General features: G+C 34.4%; 1 long non-coding RNA gene across 4 annotated transcripts; it reads left to right on the plus strand.

The window, feature by feature from the left end:
* Nucleotides 1-928: 928 nt before the first annotated feature.
* Nucleotides 929-20,160, plus strand: LOC100812390 (uncharacterized). Of its 4 annotated transcripts, none has more exons than XR_005891646.1 (8): nt 929-1,093; nt 1,477-2,020; nt 2,113-2,198; nt 2,315-2,425; nt 4,329-4,407; nt 16,722-16,836; nt 17,953-18,008; nt 20,107-20,160. It is a non-coding gene; the product is annotated as an uncharacterized lncRNA (long non-coding RNA). The 4 variants fall into 4 exon arrangements; XR_005891647.1 differs by having other exon boundaries at nt 1,477-1,966; XR_005891645.1 differs by having other exon boundaries at nt 1,477-1,608; nt 1,703-2,198.
* Nucleotides 20,161-21,539: the final 1,379 nt, after the last annotated feature.

Genomic DNA, 21,539 nt, shown 5'->3' on the forward strand with positions numbered 1-21,539 from the left:
AGTACATACCAATTAAATTCGATAATAAATCTAAAAATTAGATGAATTGCATCCAACTATGGTTTTGGTATGCATTTGCTGCAAATTATGTGTATTCTCTGTGGAGTTCTTTGAAACTTTAAATTTTTAAATCTATTATATGACAGTGAAAACATAAAACCAATCAAAATAAAATTGTTCTTTGTATGCAACATTCCAAACTGAAAACTAACCATTGATAAAACCAAAGGTGTCATCCTTTGTTCTAAATGCATATTGAAATACTAGGTTAGATTAGTTACTCATAAAAGGAACTTTCATTCTATTCCTATCTACCCAAAATTACTCCTTCACCCTCCCTTGCTCCAAAACATTTGATCTTCATTAATTAAAGCCTGTGCATTTGACTCGCCTTTTTATGCATACATTTTTTTTAGCTTTTCATGCATGTTTCTTTGAAATTTTTTTAAAAATACTATAAGAGTGAACCTGAAATGAAAAAGAGAGCTATTTTCACTTTGGTATGAATTGCTAATACTTTTTTGTCATGGTCATAGGGTAGAACTGTAAAAGCTCAGTATGGTGGTTTGTGCCTGTTGATGTGTGTATTCTTGTTTTTTTTGTATTACTATTGAATATAATTTCTAATGCCATTTTCCTAGTATGTTTGTCTAAGGATAGCCGGCTTAACGACACTAGCCTGACTGGTCTTATTCCCATGCCACTAAGTAATATTACAACTCTCCAAATGCTGTGAGCCAATTTACCTCAACACGTGGTTTATTTCTATTACACAATATTTTTATGCAAAGCTAATGTTTTGTTCTGAATATTTACTTTTAAATGTAGGGATTTGTCTAACAACCAACTATCAGGTGTGGTTCCCGATAGTGGCTCCTTCTCATTATTCACTCCTATCAGGTTTTTTGCTCAGATTTGAGATATTCTTGCATGCAGTGGTTCTGACTTGCAAACAATTTCTGAATGGAATGCCCTTGCAGTTTTAACAACAACTTGGACCTATGTGGCCCAGTCACTGGGCATCCTTGTCCCGGGTCTCCTCCATTTTCTCCTCCTCCCCCTTTTGTCCCACCATCCCCAATCTCAACTCCAGGTAACCTGGGCCATATTCCATCATACTTATTTTTGTACTTTTTATTGATTGAAATATAATTATAGCTCTTAATATGGTGTTTTTTATTTTTCTTTTTTCATTCAATGTTTTTGGACTCTTACTATCTCATGCTAGTGAGTTTGTTATATCAATTTACATAGACTTGTTCATTATCCATCATTACTGTGTATTGTATTGTTAATTTTTTAAGACTAAATTCATTAATGAATCCACTTGAGATAAAAACTCATTGGTCAGATATACATTTTAATAGGTCCAATCTCTATTTTTGCTACAACAACTTTACATTTATTTTGTATGTTCTTGGAAACCTCAAGATAAAAGAAGCACTATTGTTTCAACTTTCATTTGTTTGATTGCAGAAGGAAATAGTGCCACTAGTGCAATAGCTGGAGGAGTAGCTGCAGGTGTTGCTCTGTTATTTGCTGCTCCTGCAATTGTGTTTGCTTGGTGGCGTCGAAGGAAACCACAGGAGTTTTTCTTTGATGTGCCCAGTGAGCTACCCCATCCAATTCAATTGAATACTGTATTGGTTGAATAAATTAATTGGATGGAATTTGACTTACTTACATCTAATTACAAATGAAGAGGATCCTGAAGTACACCTTGGGCAGCTTAAGAGGTTCTCATTACGATAACTGCAAGTTTCAACAGATACTTTCAACAATAAGAACATTCTTGGAAGGGTAGGATTTGGTAAGGTTTACAAAGGATGTTTGACTGATGGTTCACTGGTTGGTGTGAAAAGATTGAAAGAGGAGCGCATGCCTGGTGGGGAGCTTCAGTTTCAGACTGAAGTAGAGATGATTAGCATGGTTGTGCACCGAAATCTCCTCCATTTACGTGGGTTCTGTATGACTCCTACTGAAAGGCTACTTATCCTTACATGTTGTTGAATGTTTTACTGTATGTCTTTATGGCCCCATTCCCATACCATTTATCTCCATCCAATTTCATATCTAATTTATCCTTCTTGTAAACCCTATTGGTGAGTGCAGAGAAGAAACCATCTGTACCCAAAAAATCATCGAAGCACATTGAAAGAGAACAGCCTTCAACATCAACTGCCTCTATAAAATCAAAGGTAAAAAGATGACAAGATGTTTTATAAGTGACAATTTAGGTTTCTAAATAACCTTTGTTTTATCTGCAAACAATTTGTTATAGAGTGTAGACTTTTATGTTTGCTGCATATTCCAGGGAAAAGACACTGATGTTGCTAGGAAATGCTTTGAGCCTTCGGAAGTGAAAAAGTGGGCCATTGATGATTTGAATAAAATAATTCAGTGGCTGCAAAGTCAAGAAGAAAAGGTTATGATCTTCCATTCCTGTATAAAAAGACTGTTTCTGTTCATTTTGGAGGTTACAATTTTCTTATTTGCATTTAGAACTTGCATAGAATCAGACGAAAGTGCAACAAAAGAGGTTTGCATTGGAATCAAATTCACTTGTTAGAAAAGCGTAGTATATCTGTTGTTCCCAATTAATTGTGCTTAGGGTTGATAGTTGTACTCTATATGAATCTAGACATCATGTAAATCATTTCAGCTAGATCCACGTGAGTTGACAAAAATAGCTACAGAGGGGATTCTAACATGTTTGCAAGATGCAATATGTTATTTAGAGGAAAAACAAGTAATGTACACATAGAAAATTGTTTATCACTCCTATTTGTTAGCAAGCAACTTTTCTGATATTTTGTTTCGATAGGGGGTGCTGGTATAGGTGAAAATTCCCCCTTCATAGAGACTAATTTTGTATGCAATCCTCTGTTTAAACTCTCCATTAGAATAAGCAGAGTATGTTGATAGATAAAGAGCAAAGTTATGTTATTATTTAAAATTCAATTGTATTTTAAGGGTGCACTTTTCACAAACATGTAAGACAAGGATTACCAGTATAATTTTTAAATTTTATTTTAAATACAATTGGTTATTATTGGAGTATTAATCACAATTTGTCTATCTTAGGAGGTATGAAGTCAGCTAATTGGGAAGCATAACAAACCACATACATTTTTTTTCTTGCATGAACACCAGTAGTACTTAGTAATTTCATTTCCTTATCCTTTTCATTCCAACATTTTTCTAAGTGCAACTAAGTTTTCTCTGCAACCTTTGTACACTTTATTTTATGATCCCAGATATAATGTATAATTCCTAACATTCCTAACACGTAGATTTGGCTAATGTATTGATTGAGTCAACACACTTAAAGTCACTAATAGTCTGTCGAGTTTACTTAGATTTTATAGAGTTTGCCCAGAGTCTATTAAAAAAAGAATTTACTCGAGAGTCAACTCGTAGAGGACAAGTGGACTCATAAACTCGTAAGATTTAATGAGTAAATTTGAGAGTTTGATAACCACGTTTGAGACAATTAAATCCGATACAGCACACGAAAAGTTATGAGTGAGTGACCCATTATAGACCGACCCGAACCGCGACAGGTGTTGTAAATTAGTAATGTGGGTGAGTGTGGAAGTTAACTGCACGCAGGCACAATGTTCTTGTGTAGTAAATATTATTTTTAGAAGAAACCAAATAAAAAAAGAAAAAAGGAAATATAGGAGCAATAGCACGTAGTGGTTCGGTTCCTTGCTTCTTGTTGACAATAGGGTTGAACTTGCACTTCACGCACATGCCATCCACAACACAACTGAACCCTTTCTCTTTCTTCTTCGTTTCCGCCAAAACACATACTCTCATTCTTAGTCTCTGCCACCGCTAAAATGGGTGCTTTTCTTCCTCCAAAAGAGGCCAACCTCTTCAAGCTTATTGTTGTAAGCTTCCTCTCTCTCTCTCTCTCTCTCTCTCTCAAATTTTATGCTCGGTCCAATTTCAATCACTTTCTCTTGCTTCCGTGATTGCTTCTTCTCCATCTCAAAACCCTAGATTCTCTTCTTATTCCTTTATTTCTTTGCTGACAATCCAGTCTAGACTTTATAGAAATTAAATGTAAAAAAATCAGAGCATTCAGGATTGACTATAGTGATTTGTGAGGAGGTTCACCGTTGTGTTGTATTTCAACTCTTCTGCAAGTTAGAGCGGGATTAGAATTTCCCGAACTTTTGCGTGTTTTGAATTTATTTGCATTCTCTCTATGTTCTTTTTTTTTCCTTTCTCCTCGCGGCTATGGGAAGTAGGAATGAAGTTTGAACTGCTCTCACATGGACTATGGATGAGATTGATTTTACTTGTTTGCATTGCTGCAGAAATCCTATGAAACCAAACAATACAAAAAGGGCCTCAAAGCAGCCAATACCATTTTGAAAAAATTTCCTGACCATGGAGGTATAACTTTTTAGTACTTGTTTGGCCATGCCTTTTCTTTCTTGTCGGGATATTTTATTTTCTCTTAAATGAGTAACATAAAAAATGATATTTTTTTTTTTACTTACAGCAGTTGTTTTTCTCTTTCCATTTTTAATTATTTTTGTTTCTTTGTGTTTTTTCTTCTTCTTATTTATGTGTCTGTTCCCCCTTCTGGTTGATAGAAACTTTATCAATGAAGGGTTTGACATTAAATTGCATGGATCATGGTGTAGCTCCATGTAGAGCTTGTAGGCCTTGGATCTTCTTCATCAATGGAGCCCTTTACTTCTTTAAGATCATGGCAGTGGAATGAAGAAGGAAGAAAGATGATTAGAGACGCCACTTCAAGGAGAAGATGAGTCAAGAAGAAGCTCACCACCATAGGAAGCCATGGATAAGAGCTTGAAGGTAGGAAAAGATGAGTAGAGGGAGAAGGAGAGAAGGAGTACGAATTTTTGTGCCTCTAAAGAGGTATAGACTTTGAAGTTTAATTCTCAAATGATCAAAGTTGAAAAATGCACACACATTGCCTCTATTTATAGCCTAGGTGTCAATCAAAATTGGAGGGAAATTTGAATTTCTATTCAAATTTCACTTGAATTTGAAATTGAATTTATGGACCCAAATTTTGGAGCCAAAATTTCACTAATTACTATTAGTGAATTTTAGCTATGGTTCAGCCCACTAATTCAAGATCAAGTCCAAGATTCTCCACTAAGTGTGCTTAGGTGTCATGAGGCATGTAAAGCATGAAGTACATGCACAAAGTGTGACAATATGATGTGACAATGGGGTGTAGCAAGAAAATGCTCACCTCCCCCTCTAAAATTTAATTGGATTGGGCTTCTCCCAATTCAATTAAATTTATTTCCAACCACACACATCAAATATTCACTTAATGCGTGTGAAATTACAAAACTACCTTTAATACAAAAACTAGTCTAGGCACCCTAAAATAAAAGGGCTGAAAAATCCTACATTTCTCGGGTACCTTACCTATATTATGGAGCCCTAAATACAAGTCCAAAAAATAATGAAACCTTAATCAAATATGTACAAAGATAAGCGGGCTCATACTTAGCCCATGGGCCCAAAATCTACCCTAAGGCTCACGAGAACCCTAGGGCCTTCTCTTGCATCTCTGACCCAATCTTCTTGGAGTCTTCTATCCAATGTCGTTGCGGTGTAGGATTGCATCATTCCCTCCCCCTTGAAAAAGATTTGACCTCAAATCCCGAGGTTCTTGAAACTCTGGGCTTTTTTCTTCAACACCTGTAAAAAGAAAAAAAAACATTAGTATTAGTGGTGTTTGGTATGTTGAAGTAAGATAAGATCTGAAAACTAATTTCTTGGGCATCTTCCCATGAAGGAACATGGTTCCTCACCAACTCAAAGAGTGGTGCTACAAGTATAGAAAAATATGGGACAAACCTTTTGTAAAAGTTTGTTAAGTCATGGAAGCCCTAAATGTTTCATATACTTGGTGGAGTAGGTCACTCAGGAATGACCTTTATTCTCTTAGGGTTCAAGGAAACCCCTTGATCACTTTTTAAAAAATTAAGAAAAGTAATGCAATAAAACATACCTTTTTCTATATTTTCATGCTGATTATTCCTACCAAAAAGTATGACAAACCTAAGGTGTCCCATATGAGTACCTAATTTTGTATTGAAACTAAAAATAAGAACAAACCTATCTAATGAGTCCCTATGTACACAAATCATGAAGATGTTGGGTGCACGAGTGATTTTACAAAAGAGGGTTGCACCACTCAAAACATTCATCATACCACCTATTTTAGGGATTTAGTGCCTAATAATACCTATTTTGGGCACCAACAAAGCACAAGGATTTAAGCTCTTGCAAACCAAACCCTCATCCAACAACTCCTTTACTTGAGGAATAAACTCAAGCCTAAGAGATGTGGCAATGCTAACAAGTGTCTTTTTACAAAGGAGAAAATGTGGAGGTTGTCTAAGAGTGGAAATTTATTTAAATTTTTTCTTTATTTTAAAATGCCTTTCCTTCTTAGCTAATCTCTTGGAGGAGACACTTACCTCCTTACACTCCTCCTTAACCATTAAAGATTGTCCCTTTTCTTGGGGGTAGATCTCTTCACTAGATTCTTCCCCTTTTGCTTCTTCTCTTTCACTAGAGAAAGGTGAAGTAGTAGCCTCATCTTGGCTACTATAAATGTCTTGGCCCCTCATAATCATGGTTTTCTTGGTGGGGCATTAAGAAGTAATGCGTCCTCTTCCAAGACATTTAAAGCACTTCATGGAGCTAGTCTTCTCTTGCATACTAGCCTTAAGGGGTTGCTTTTCTATTGTCTTCCCCTTATCATCTTTGGGCTTAGAAGGTGTCACCCCTAAGATGCCTTGACCTTGGTCTTTCTTTGGATAAGAGTGAGAGCCATAAGATTTTGAAGTAGACTTCCTTTTAAGTTGTTGCTCTACCCTTATTTCCAAATATAAGTTAGCCTCTACATTGTCCTTCCCATGGAAGTATGAGAGGTTAATGTTAGCCTCTTGAGGCTTTCTTTCCTTTTCTCTCCCATGGGAGTGAGGTCTAAGATGTGACCTATGCCTTCCTTCATGATAGTCACGAAGTTCTTCACGTAGGCTCTTGCAAGAGTTTATGACTACTATAGGAGGCATGTTTTTCTTTTCTTAACTCTTTTAGTATTTTCCTTCTTTCTTCTTCCCTTATTTGTTCCCTCTCATCTTGATTTATTTTTACCCTCTCTTTTCCTTTTTCTTTTCTTTCTAGTTTTTCTTTCCATAACTTGAGGGAACTTAACTCATCTAAGATTCTAGATAGAGGGTCCTTATGTGGAAGAAAAGCTACCATGATGATTCACCAAGATGTTTTAATGATGCCAAAGCTCAAAGAGTTGTTTCAAGATTAAAGAATCAAGCATTCAAGATTCCACTCAAAGATTCAAGAATCAAATGAAGAAATCAAGAAGCATCAAGCCAAGTCAAAGTAGGTAGTAAGAAGTATTTTTCAAAAAACATCAAATAACACACTCTTTGTTTGAAAAAGGATTTTCTGAAGAAAGGAAAATTCTGCAAAAACAAAAACTGTGCTATCCGTCTATTTTTCTCTTCTTCTTTCCTTCTCCCTCTTGCCAAAAGAATTTAAAGAACTAACCGTTTGAGAATTCTTTTGATTCCCTAAACAAAGAATTCAAAGAACTAACCGTCTGAGAATTCTTTGCCCACACACTGAATTCAAAGAACTAACCGTCTGAAAATTCTTGGCCCACACACTGAATTCAAAGAACTAACCGTCTGAGAATTCTGTGTAAGAAGCGGGTAGCTTCTTGGTTGTAATAGTGAACACATGGGAGGGTACATCCTTTGTGGTTCGCTTCAAGTAGAGGGTACATTTACTTGGTTGTTCAAAGAGAACAAGGGAGGGTACATCCTTTGTGGCTCTTAGCATGTAAAGGATTTTACAAGGTTATTGGAAATCTCAAGAACTGTGGGTTGCTTGGGGACTGGATGTAGGCACGGGTCGTTGCCGAACCAGTATAAAACTTGTGTTTGCTTTCTTCTTCCCTACGCTCTTTACTTTTCCGCTGTGCATTTTTTATTTCAGTTTTATTTTGTCTAAGTTATTGTTTCTGTTCTTTACTTTCTCATAACCTAGTAGTAAAGCATAATTGAATCTAGTATCATTAAGAAGGATAAATTTTAATTAGTCAAGACACATTCATAATTAATTCAACCCCCCCTTCTTAATTATTCTGAGGCCACTTGTTCCAACACCTTATGACTAGTACCCTCACCATTAACACTAGATGAATGATGACTCATGTTGGTTCCTAAGTTCTGCTTCTTTCTTGTTGGGGGTTTGTAAAAAAGGTAAAAGCTAAGGTTCCAAAAGAACTCAAGATAAGCGTGATAAGAAAGAAGAAAGCACTATGAAATAACAAGATAAACTAGGTGTGGCTAGTAAAGAAAATAAATTATGAAAGTAAACAAGAAATTAAAGTGAAAGAAATGTAAACTAGGTGGATCCTAATGTGGAAGCAAAGCTTTCCAAGTTTATTTTGGTGATGCCAAAGACTCTAGTAAAGAATCAAGAATCAAGCAAGTTTCAAGAATAAAAGAGTCGTTCAATCAAGAATCAAGTTTCAAGATATGCAAGAACTTAAAGAAAAATATCAAGATAAGTATAAAAAAAAATTTTCTAAAGAAAAGATTGAATAGCACAATTTGTCCAAAAGAATTTTTCAAAGAAAAATATTTTATCAGAGTTTTTACTCTCTGGTAATCGATTACCAGAAGCCCAAACAGTTTAATAACTATTTTACAAAGTAGTAATCGATTACCATGGGTGTAACATCCCATTTTTTTCATAAATAAATTTAAAAAGTTTTTTAGTAAAAATAATAAAAATAAATAAATAGAGTAAATAATAGGTCGTAAATGTCCCTAGCTATAAATAACAACATGCTAGGTTTTTCAGACTGACTCCTCAGCCTCCTCTGCCTCTCATTTTCGTTTTTCCCCTTCACCTCTCAAAACCCTTTCTTTTTCCCGCACCCCACAAAATCTGTCTCAGAAAAACAATGATCTCAGACTCATTCACCGTTGGATCGTCATGAAATTTGAGTACCACGTTCACAACCAAATTTCGAGCATTCTGACCGTTTGGAATTGCAAAATTATGTTTGCAATTAGAGGAAAACCCTTCGCATTGTAGCTTTTTATTTTCCCGCAGAAACCCAAAATTGTCTCGGTAAAACTACGATCCCAGTTTTGTTAACCGTTGGATTTTCATGAAATTTAGATATGTTGTTCGAAATGAAATTTCTCACACTCTCACCGTTGGGATTTCCGAGATAATATTTGTGGTGGGAGAAAAAGGAATCTCATGAAGACAGTACAAGCGGAGGCTTCAATCTCTTCTCTGTCTCTCTGATGTTCGAGAATTCTATCGGAGCAGTCGGAGAAAAAACTTGAGGAATCTCAGGAAACCGCTATAGATGCCGTTATCGTTGTCGGAAGACACGTGAGTCCGCTCAGAGGTAAGGGATGAGTTATTCACAGTTGGGGATTAGTGAGAACATGTGTAGGGATCCTTAGAGATATAAATTAGAATGAGTTTTTGGGTGTTTTCACAATTTTCATTTTATCCTTATAATTATTACAGTGAATTATATATGTTTGATGAATCAGTTGATGTCCCAATGAGAAATTGCTATGAAATTGATGTGTTTTTGTGTTGAGTGTGAACCCCTTAGAAAAATTAAGCTCTTTTTATTAACGTAAATTATATTTTAAATAATATTATTCAATGACTTATTTAATATAAATTATTATCTTGTTCTAATTTTTCTACGACGATGATCAACATGTTATGTGTATATAATTATTGTAATACTAGAATAATAAATTAAAGAAAATTGTAAGGTTAATGTCTAGTGGTAATTTCTTTTGATGTAATATTAAATTAATTGTTATAGAAATCCTTTGATTAAAAACAATGTAGTTTAATTTACTATATACATATGCATATATATGTTTTGTGTCATGCAAATATTATTATTGTGTGATGTGTATGAGTTATAAGGTGTAATAAGTTATTATAATGGTATTATAATGTTATAGTGAAGATTGAGTAGGGCAAAGTTGAATGTGTCAATTTGCGAGATACATGTAAAAATGAGATGATTGATGTGATATTATGAGATGTTAAATTGTGGGCATGATATTTGATTGTGAATAAGTGTGTGTGTTTGACACTTGATGTGACAATAATTATATTGTGAGTTATGAATTATACAATAACCCGACCAGTGTTATCTTGAGAAAAGCGTTGATGCGCAGTGTTTAAGAGAAAATGTAGGTTTCCTATTCAGGAACCAGTGTTAAATTGTAGCGCAATGTGTTAAACGTGTTTGAAACACGAATGTGAGGTCAGTGGTATTGTATAATTCATGAGCAGTGCTTATAAATGAAATATGTGATGAATTGTGGAATAATATGTTGCCTTGAGATTATAATATTGTTATTGAGATTGAGTAAAAGTGTAAAGTAGAACAGGTGTTGAATTATGAGATACGTGAAAACATGTGATGGTAGATTGTGACATTATGAGATGTGAAATTGTGAATGAGTTTTGATTGTAAATAAGTGTGTGATTAACTCTTGATGTGACATTATTTGTGTTGTAAGCTGTGAATTGTACAATAACCCGACCAGTGTTATCTTGAGAAAAGTGTAAATGCATAGTGTTAAAGAGAAAGTGTAGGTTTCCTATTTAGGAACCAGTGTTAAAGAGAAAGTGTAGGTTTCCTATTCAGGAACCAGTGTTAAATTGTAGCGCAATATGTTGTACGTGTTTAAAACACGAGTGTGAGGTCGTGAGTATTGTATAATTCACGAGCAATGTCTGTGTGCTAAAATGATTTTAGGGGTTGGACTTGAATCAGGAGGGAGAGGCCCTGACGGACTCTTCGGAGTGTAGGCCTTGGGGGTCACCGGGTTTGAGTGTTCCTTTAAGCCTATGCTGATCCCATATGGTTGGAGCATTCTCGCAAAACATCGTGACCCTGACTGGTCTCCCTATGATCTTACTTAGTGAGAGTGACCTGGCAAACCCATTGTGTGGTGTGTCTTGTTATGTACTCCTAAGTGCCCCAGGGTGGTTTTTCACTGACATGGTACCACATTGCATATAGGCTTGAGTCTTAGCATAACTATCTCATGCGCTTGCTAATTGTTTATTATGAAATTGATGTGTTATTATGTCTTGATCAGAGCATGTGATTTATGTGTAATGTGATTGATGATTGAAAAGTGTGATTGATGGATGAAAAATGAACTTTGAATGACAAAGTGGTGGAATTACGTGAATTACGTGTAAGTAAATTTTATTTAGTTTATATGATATGTATATCTAGTTGTCTTGTTTCTCTATTAGTTAGGAATGTGATAACTCACTCCCCGTGTGTTGTTTGTGTTTGGATCCTGTGATGATCATGAACTTTGTGTTCGGGGGAGTAGACGACTAGGTGAATTGATTTAAGGAACCTTGTGCTGAAAGACGTCGAGACACAACGCTCTGATTGGATGTGGCATTGGGGTATAGGGTTTTATATTAATTGTATGAAGTCTTAGACGGTCTTGCTTAAACCGAGATAACTTTATTATTTATTTGGACAAGTTTCAATATGATGTAGAAGAAAGTGAATGTGAGCCTTTTATCCCTTTGGAAGACTTGCATTTACAAATGTAAAAAAAGAAAATACTATTAATTAATATTTGGATTTTTATTCCTTTGTCAGTATATATGTGAGGGGTAGAGGGTGTCACAATGGGCATGTAATTGATTACCAATGTTTTTTAAACGTTGGATTTCAAATTTTAAGAGTCACAACTTATGATAAAACATTTTCAAACTTGTGTAATCGATTACACAACATTTGTAATTGATTATCAATGTTTCTAAATGTTTTGATTTTTAAATTTAAACATGAAGAGTCACATCTGTTGATGTGTAATCGATTACAATATGATGGTAATCGATTACTAGTGACTTATTTTGAAAATTAAATTACCAAAAGTCACAATTTTTAAAGTGACTAGTTTCTAAAGATTTTTTAAAGAGTCACAACTTTTAAAGTGACTAGTTTTCAAAAAGAGTGACAACTTTTAAAGTGACTAGTTTTAAAGAAATTGCCAAGAGTCACAAACTATAACTTGAGTCATCAAATGACTATAAATATGTCACCATGGCACGAATTTTAAAAGAGAGATTCCTTTCATTCATTTATGAATTAAAAACAGATTCCTTTCATTCAAAGCATTCTTCTAAGAGTTTTTTGTTCAATACTTTCTTTATTCAAGAAAAGTTCATTGGCCAAAAACTAGTGCTATTCTTCTTATTCATTCCTTCTCCCTCTTGCCAAAAGAATTCAAAGAACTAACCGTCTGAGAATTCTTTTGATTCATTCCTTCTCCCTCTTGCCAAAAGAATTAAAAGAACTAACCATCTGAGAATTCTTTTGATTCCACAAACAAAGAATTCAAAGAACTAACCGTCTGAGAATTCTTTGGCCAAACACTAAATTCAAAGAACTAACCGTCGGAGAATTTTGTGTAAGAAGCGGGTAGCTTCTTGGTTGTAATAGTGAACACAAGGGAGGGTACATCCTTTGTGGTTTGCTTCAAGGGTACATCTACTTGGTTGTTCAAAGAGAACAAGGGAGGGTACATCCCTTGTGGATCTTTGCTTGTAAAGGATTTTACAAAGTTATTGAAAATCTCAAGAATCGTGGGTTGCTTGGAGATTGGATGCAGGCACGGGTTGTGGCCGAACCAATATAAATCTTGTGCTTGCTTTCTTCTTCCCTACACGTTTTACTTTTCCGCTGTGCACTTTTTATTTCCGCTTTAATTTTGTCTAAGTTATTGTTTCTATTCTTTACTTTCTCATAACTTAGTAGTAAAGCCTAATTGAATCTAGTAATATTAAGAAGGATAAATTTTAATTAGTCAAGACACATTAATAATTAATTCAACCCCCCTTCTTAATTATTCCGAGGCCACTCGTTCCAACACCTAAGAGTGTTTGGATGACCTCATTTAAGGTTCCCAACAAAACACTCACTATCCTAAGGAAAAATTGCCTAAAATTATTACACACAAATGGAAGTAAGGTGACCTATTGGATGCTCCCAACTTACTTCCAATGAAAGGCCTTTTTGTTACAAAATTTGAAAGCAATGAAGGTAAGTAAATTCTCAATTAAAAAAATTACAAAAAGGTCTTCAATTTTGGTGGTTGTTCTCTCTTTGGTGATTCACTCAATTTGGAGTGCTTCTTAATTCCATAGCTCTTAAGGTGGTTGGCCCCTTGCTTCTTGACTCAAATTCTTCAAGGGATGACACTAATCCTCCTTTCCAATTCCCTATATGACAACTCACAAACAAGGAAACAAAGAGACAAGCAATAACCAAAGACCAAAAAAATGAAATGAAAGCTAAACCAATAGAGTTTTAACAAGACAAAATTTCAAGGATTATTCAACAGGTAAAGCAATGAAAAGCACACAAAAGCAAGCTAGGACTCAAAGAGAAACCAAGAATGGCTCTAGAGTAGAGTAGAAAAACTAAAAAAAAAATTACTCAAGAAACCTCTAATTTTGGCACTTGTTTTCAGAATAATTTTCAATTGAAATTTCAGAACTAGGATTGGTATAAAATAGGCACCGATTATAGAACAAATTTTGAGCCAAAACAACAAGCACACTTCCCTTTCACTTTTTTTTTCCTGGACACTGATTTTTCAGCCAACTTGTATGATTTTTCTTATTTTTTCCTTTAATCCAAATCGCTTGGTTTTGTTTTCATAATTTTTTTTCCAGATGTCCAGAAAATTTATTAAAAATTCTAGCTCAAACTTCGTAGTGACCAATTCCCAGTAATTTATACAAGTTCGTATGTTCAAGCTGCCTGCACCAGCGATTTCAACCTAGAAATCAAGAGTAGTGTTTATGTTGCTTAAGACTTGGATGGTTACAATTTGTGTTTGCTTATGATCAATTATCTTGAATAACAAAATTCAAGAGAGCTTAAGACTTATTTTGATTCACAAATCCAGCCTTAACTCAGCACCACAACTCAACTTCATCATAGGCATCATGTAGGAAACTTAGAAAACAAAAAAAAGTTCAACAACAAGATTACTTCTAGGAATTGATTTAGAACATGTTATGAACTAAATAAAATGCATGAATTAGAATCAAAATTCAAAAGATAGGCTAATAATGACAAGAATACATGAACAAATGTATCTAGAATTCAATCAACAAAATAAAAATTCAACACAAACATAGAATATAATGTGACAATTATTATGACTAAACATGACTCTAAGACAATATGGATTAAGTGATTTACACTTAGATTTTTGTGTTTTTTTTTTACTAATCAACATTTTGGAAGAAAATTTAGATCCAAAGGTTCAGCACAAGAATATTATGACTGAAAAATGATAGAACCTAAATTCAACACAAAAACATGATTCAAGAGTAGATCTATAAAATTTGAACCATAGAAATGCAAGAACAAGTGTAGATCTAAGATTTAATCGGTTTATTTTTTTGAATCTACTCTAAACAGCACCAAACCACAAGAAATGGAGAATAAGATGAATAACAATGATTTAAAGTGAATTGATCGAACAAAAAGATAGAGGAAACAAAAGAACATCACCTAGATAAAGATGCTCTTGATACCACATGATGTAGCTCCATGTGGAGCTTGTAGGCCTTGAGTCCTTTGCTTCTTGAATATCAATGATAGCATAATGAAGTAGGAAGATAGATGATTGGAGATGCCACTTCAAGGAAAAAATGAGTCAAGAAGAAGCTCACCACCATAGGAAGCCATGGATAAGAGCTTGAAGGTAGGAGAAGATGAGTGGAGGGAGGAGAGAAGGAGCACAAAATTTTATGCCTCAAAAGAGGTCTGAACTTTGAAGTTTAATTCTCAAATGATCAAAGTTGAAAAAATGCACACACATGGCCTCTATTTATAGCCTAAGTGTCACACAAAATTGGAGGGAAATTTGAATTTCTATTCAAATTTCACTTGAATTTGAAATTGAATTTGTGGAGCCAAATTTTGGAGCCAAAATTTCACTAATTATGATTAGTGAATTTTAGCAATGGTTCAGCCTACTAATCCAAGATCAGGTCCAAGATTCTCCACTAAGTGTGCTTAGGTGTCATGAGGCATGTAAGGCATGAAGGACATGTACAAAGTGTGACTATAAGATGTGGCAATAGGGTGTAGCAAGCAAATGCTCACCTCCCCCTATAAAATATAATTGGATTGGGCTTCTCCCAATTCAATTAAATTTATTTCCAACCACGCATCAAATATTCACTTAATGCACATGAAATTACAAAACTACCCCTAATACAAAAACTAGTATAGGTGCGCTAAAATACAAGGGCTGAAAAATCCTACATTTTTAGGGTACCTTACCTATATTATGGAGCCCTAAATACAAGTCCAAAAAAAATAATGAAACCTTAATCTAATATGTACAAAGATAAGCGGTCTCATACTTAGCCCATGGGCCCAAAATCTATCCTAAGGCTCATGAGAACCCTAGGGCCTTCTCTTGCATCTCTGGCCTAATCTTCTTGGAGTCTTCTTTCCAATGCCCTTATGGGGTAGGATTGCATCAGATCATTAGTCTGAGGCATACGAACTGGTTCGCCAAGGATTGAAGGTGGGTTGCCTTTGATTTTGCACCATTTATCAATAGTCTAGTTAATGTTTGTCAGATGATCCAAGCTTAATTTTTAATTTCTGGTGCAGAATGACCTTAAAAGTCATGTTTGCTGGTATGTGTATGGTCTCTTGTATCGGTCAAACAGAGAATATAGGGAAGCAATTAAGTGTTATCGGAATGCACATAAAATAGATCCTGACAATATTGAAATCTCGCGGGACCTATTACTTTTACAGGTAGCATATTAAGTCCATTTGCTTCTACTTGATTTGTTTCGGCATATGTAAACTTATAAAGTTTCCCTATCTCTCTTTTCTACTATGACTTTTACTTTGATGTTAGTTTTCCTATTCTGGCATTATCAATGACATTTTTTACATAAACATGTACCTTGTTGTTATTGCTTTGTTTGTTGGTGTGGAGGAAAGTTTATTGTGAGCTTTGTCCTTAACTTACCATCATTGCCAAAAATGGTACTTTTATGATACTATAATTTTCTTTCTAAGTTCATTTATGAATTATGACTCTTGATGAAGCTCAAAGGTAGATAGGTACTTACGTTAGAAATTACTGCCATTCTGTTACCTATTCAAATCAAATTCAATATAAATCTTTCTAGAATTATTTTTTTAATTAATCCTAGGCACGATTAACAATAAAGGTGAAAGGAAAATCTCTCTCCAGCCTTTTACCGTTTGGAATCTTCCATTACATAGCCAAAGGTCACATCACTGGAGAGTTAGAAGGATGCAGTTGAAGATAAAAATATGAGAAAACTGATTTACAGCGAATTTTCCTTATTGCACAATTCACACTTAGTTGAATGTTTCATATTGAATCTAAGCTTCTCAATGAACTAAAGCTATTTGGAAAGTCGATAGTAATTAAGTTATTTATAGTTCCAAGTTCCAACAGATAAAACTATTCTGCAAAGATATTTTACTGTATCACTTTCAAATTACATAGTCACAGTCAGTGAATTCCTTTAATGTTTTGATCCATGTTAATGTGCTTTTACTTCTCACTGTCAAGCTCAAATGCAAGACTTAACTGGCTTTGTGGAGACACGACAACAACTTTTGATGCTCAAGTCAAATCATCGCATGAACTGGATTGGCTTTGCTGTTGCTCATCATTAGAACACTAAGTATGACTTTTTGTTTTTATAAAATTAAATGATTTATCCTAATGATAGCTACTTGAGCTGCCTTTTTTACTAAATAATATATAATATGAGACCTAAGGATTATCTTCTTAGATGTTGTTTTCACTATTTCATGTATGAAATATTGAAAACTAGAAACAAAGTAAAAACAAGGTGGCATTTTTGTAATTATATCTAAAAATAGAAAATGTTTTCCCTAGCTAAAAAGGCCCTTAAATTGTTAATGTTCCTATTGTTTAATTTGTTGATGCTTTTGAGATAATGTAATTGATTGCTATATTTACCCATGCCTTTAATTACTTTGTTGTGCTGATCACTTTTTATTTCAGGATCTATAGAAATATGACATGAGAGAAAAGTAACTTTTGTTTATTGAAAGTGAATGCAAATTCTGATTACAGAGGAGAGTCAAAAGACTCTTATTTATGCATGATAGGTTTGAGATACAAGCTTCTAACTGAATCATTACATAATTCAACTGTCATAAGTAACTGGCAGCTGGCATAGCTAACCTGAGAGCTTACTCAACATGTTTGTACTTGGTTACACAAAATGTAGCCTAAATTACTGACTAACTACATACACCATCAACATCTTAGGACAAAGAAAATTATTGGTAAAGGTCATGAATTTGGCGATCTCTATGTTCTTGATGCAGAAAGTATTCCTAAATGTCCTAAAAATAATTATAAAAATTATGGAAAAATATAATTAAAATGAAACACTTCAAAACACAAGGTATATTTCCTTGACATGGTGATTTTTTGCATCGAATGTATTCATCCAGATCTACTTGCTAGAAGAATGCAGATTTTTTTTCAGAAAACTCTTGAGGAGTTGCAAAAGAAAGAGTTAAAATATTCCATGTTACGAAATGAAACAATTTTCAAGTATTGATGAATGTGAAATTGAAAAACATTTTCAATTCTCTTTTTCTATCTGTTGTTTTAGGAGAATTTATTATATTGTTTACTTCTCTTTAGTAGTACGCATTGCTTCCTTTTATTTTATTTTTTTACCTCTTGATCTCCCGATTTCGAGTCTTTGAAGATAATATCATTGCATGTCATTCTAACAATATACATGTCTGTCTTATAGTCATTATACCTACAGAGATGTACGGACTACAATATAATGGCTAAGCGTAAGAAGAGGTAAAATCTATTATATATAATCTTCCTTCTCCTGTTTACCCTCTTTCTTTAACAGATTTATGTTTATTATATGCTATATGCCTATGTGGATGTATATGTTATGCTCAGTTGAATAACTGTATTTAAGTTGCTACTTTGTAATTTGGCATTCTATTTTTGGTCCACAAGTGTGGCATTTCTAATCTAGTTTCTTTCAACCTTTAACAAAATGACCTATTAATACTATTGTTGGGGTTTGTTGTGTGCATTGTACATGTGACGCTGACTAAATTAATGTAACCATCTCAAAATATTGATTCCATTCATGGGGGAAGATTGAATTAATATTGATATAGTGAGGGACTAGGCAGCTTAAGGGCACACCTAATGTAAAAGACATGCAAATAAGTTCTTGCAGACATACCTCATCCATCCTCATCAAGATAACTGGCAATCAAGTTTACTTTGAGATGATGCTTCAAGATAGATGGGGTTTCTATTATGTAGACCTTGTGATACATTTTAATTTTACCTTAATTCAAATGGCATCTTTTTCTTCAAATAAGGTTGAATTTGGTAATTTCTAGGGATTTGAAGTCATTGTTTTCATTTTTCCATTGCCTTATTTTCTCTGATTGTAGTTCAGTATAAATATCAATTTTGAGATGGTATGATGTAGTATGTTTGTATATATCAGTGAAATTACTTAATGAAGCACATTCTAAGACGGTTCTTATGGAAAAACCGTCTTAGAAGAGACACATTCTAAGACGGTTCTTATGGAAAAACCGTCTTAGAAAAGGCACATTCTAAGACGGTTCTTATGTATGAACCATTTTAGAAGAGACATATTTATTATGACGGTTTATTCTATAACCGTCGTGATACATGAGTCACTTTTAACGTCGTTGGCTTTAAAGACAATTCCACAATCGTTGTTAAATGTACATTAGAACTGCTGTTTAAAGCCAATTTTCTAGTAGTGAAGAAAGAATCACAACTTAGGAACCAACATGAGTCATCATTCATCTAATATTAATGGTGAGGGTACTAGTCATAAGGACCCTCTATCTAGAATCTTAGATGAGTTGAGTTTCCTCAAGTTATGGAAAGAAAAACTAGAAAGAAAAGAAAAAAAAAGGAAAAGAGAGGATAAAAATAAATCAAGATGTGGGGGAACAAATAAGGAAAGAAAAAAGAAGAAAAATACTAAAAGAATTAATAAAAGAAAAACATGCCTCCTATAGTAGTCATGACCCTTGAAATAGCCTAAGTGAAGAACTTCGTTACTATTATGAAGGAAGACATAGATCACAACTTAGACCTCACTCCTATATGAGAGAAAAGGAAAGAAAGCCTCAAGAGGCTAACATTAACCTCCTATACTTCCATGGGAAGAACAATGTAGAGGATTACTTAGATTGAGAAATAAGGGTAGGACAACAACTTAAAAGGAAGTCTACTTCAAAATCTCATTGCCCTTACTCTTATCCAAAGAAAGACCAAGGTCAAGGCATCTTAGGGGCGACACCATCTAAGCCCAAAGATGATAAGGGGAAGACAATAGAAAAGCAACCCCCTAAGGCTATTATGCAAGAGAAGACTAACTCTATAAAGTGCTTTAAATGTTTTGGAAGAGGACACATTACTTGTCAATGCCCTTCCAAGAAAACAATGATTATGAGGGGCCAAGAAATTTATAGTAGCCAAGATGAGGCTACTACTTCACCTTCCTCTAGTGAAAGTGAAGAAGAAAAAGGGGAAGAATCTAGTGAGTAAATCGACCCCCAAGAAGAAGGACAACCTTTAATGGTTAAGGAGGAGTGTATGGAGGTAAGTGTCTCCTCTAAGAGGTTAGCTAAGAAGGAAAGTCATTTTGTAAACATTAAAGAAACTTCCCCTCTTAGACAACCTCCACATCTTCTCCTTTTTAAAAAGACACTTGTTAGCATTGTCACACCTCTTGGGCTTGTGATTATTGATGTGCCATTATTTTCTCCTATTTCTTAACCCTTTTTGCACCATTTTAAGTACTGATTAGTCTTAATTGTCAAATTAATTAGGCAGTTTTATTATTTGGGCTCATTCAGCTAATTTGATGTTTTTAATCTAATTTCAGGAATTAATGAAGCATTGGGCTTGAATCCAGAATTGGGCTTGGGCTTGAATCCAGAATTGGGCTTGGACTTGAAGAGGGCAGACTATTTTATTCTACAGAATTAGATCTTATCTTATCTTATCTAGATATTATTTAGATTTGATCTCATCTAGATATTATTTCATCTAGATCTTATCTTATCTAGATTTGATTTTATTTTATGGGCTTGGATTTAAAACAGATTTGTAAGCTTTGGGGCTGGAAAAACTATATAACAGCGTCAAGGTTCTAGTTGAGGCCTTCCCTTCTCTTCTCTCTCTCCTGTTTTCGTTTTTAGTTTTAGGCTTCTCTTCTTTTAGACACTTTTTCGTTTTGCAATTCCAGTTTTTACTTTTTGTTTCAGCAATAAAATTTCGTTCTTCAATCCATAATTTCGTTCTCTATTGATTAATGGAAGGCTAAGTCTCCAGCGTTGTTTTCTCTTGAGGATCAAACACAGTTCTCTTTGAAGTTCTATTATTACTATTAAATTCTGTTCAGTTTTTCCTCTTCACTAATTACTCTTAATTTGTTGCTATTAATTCATGAATGCTTAGTTCTTGATTAATTGTCTCTGCGCTTAATTTACGTTCATGCTTAATGATCGTTTATGATTAATTGGTGTATGTGTTGCTTAATCACATAATGAATGCCTTATGTTAAATTTCGCTTAGTAATTTAATTTAGGGTTGGATTAAGTGGTTGAACTGATAAAGGATAAACTCTCGTAACCTAGGATAAGAGACTTGCTTGTGAATCAAGGGGAAGCAATGTGTTTTAATTCTGATATTTTCTAATTCACATCTATTCGTTGTTTAATTTACAAAAGCAAACAACCCCCCCCCCCATTCGTTACTATTTTCCTACTATCTGTCATGAACATTTGATGTATCATTGCTCGTTGGGAAACAACCTAGGATCACTTCCTAGTTACTACATTTTAATGTTTATTTGATTCGGGTACGGCTTCGATCAAATTTGGCGCCGTTGCCAGGGAGCAGTGTCCAAAGGTTCATAATAGCTAGTGATTCGTGTTTTATGTTTAGTTGTTTTATGCTTTTGTGTGTTGTGTTAGTGTCTTGTTCATGTTGCATTAAGTGTGGTTTAATGTGTTGATATTTTGTTTAGTGTGGTGTTTTGTTTTAGTTTTTCTGTTCAGCGTTTCCCATGTTTTAGTTTTTGTGTTTGCTGTGAATAGTGCTTTGCGACAGATTTAGCGACCACTTTTGTTGAACTGGAAAACAGGGTAGTAGTGGAAATCCCTTAGCGACGGATTTTAGAGACCACCCTTGCTGAATTAATTGGAATTTTTTGTTTTGGTAGCTATAGTTGTTATTTTTGGCTGAATTTTTTTGTTGTCACTTCTTTTGATCCATATTTTGTGGGAAAAATAGCTAGAGCCCTTAGTTTGGTCA

Source organism: Glycine max, chromosome 5, assembly GCF_000004515.6.
Source record: "Glycine max cultivar Williams 82 chromosome 5, Glycine_max_v4.0, whole genome shotgun sequence".
Classification (NCBI taxonomy): Eukaryota; Viridiplantae; Streptophyta; class Magnoliopsida; order Fabales; family Fabaceae; genus Glycine; species Glycine max.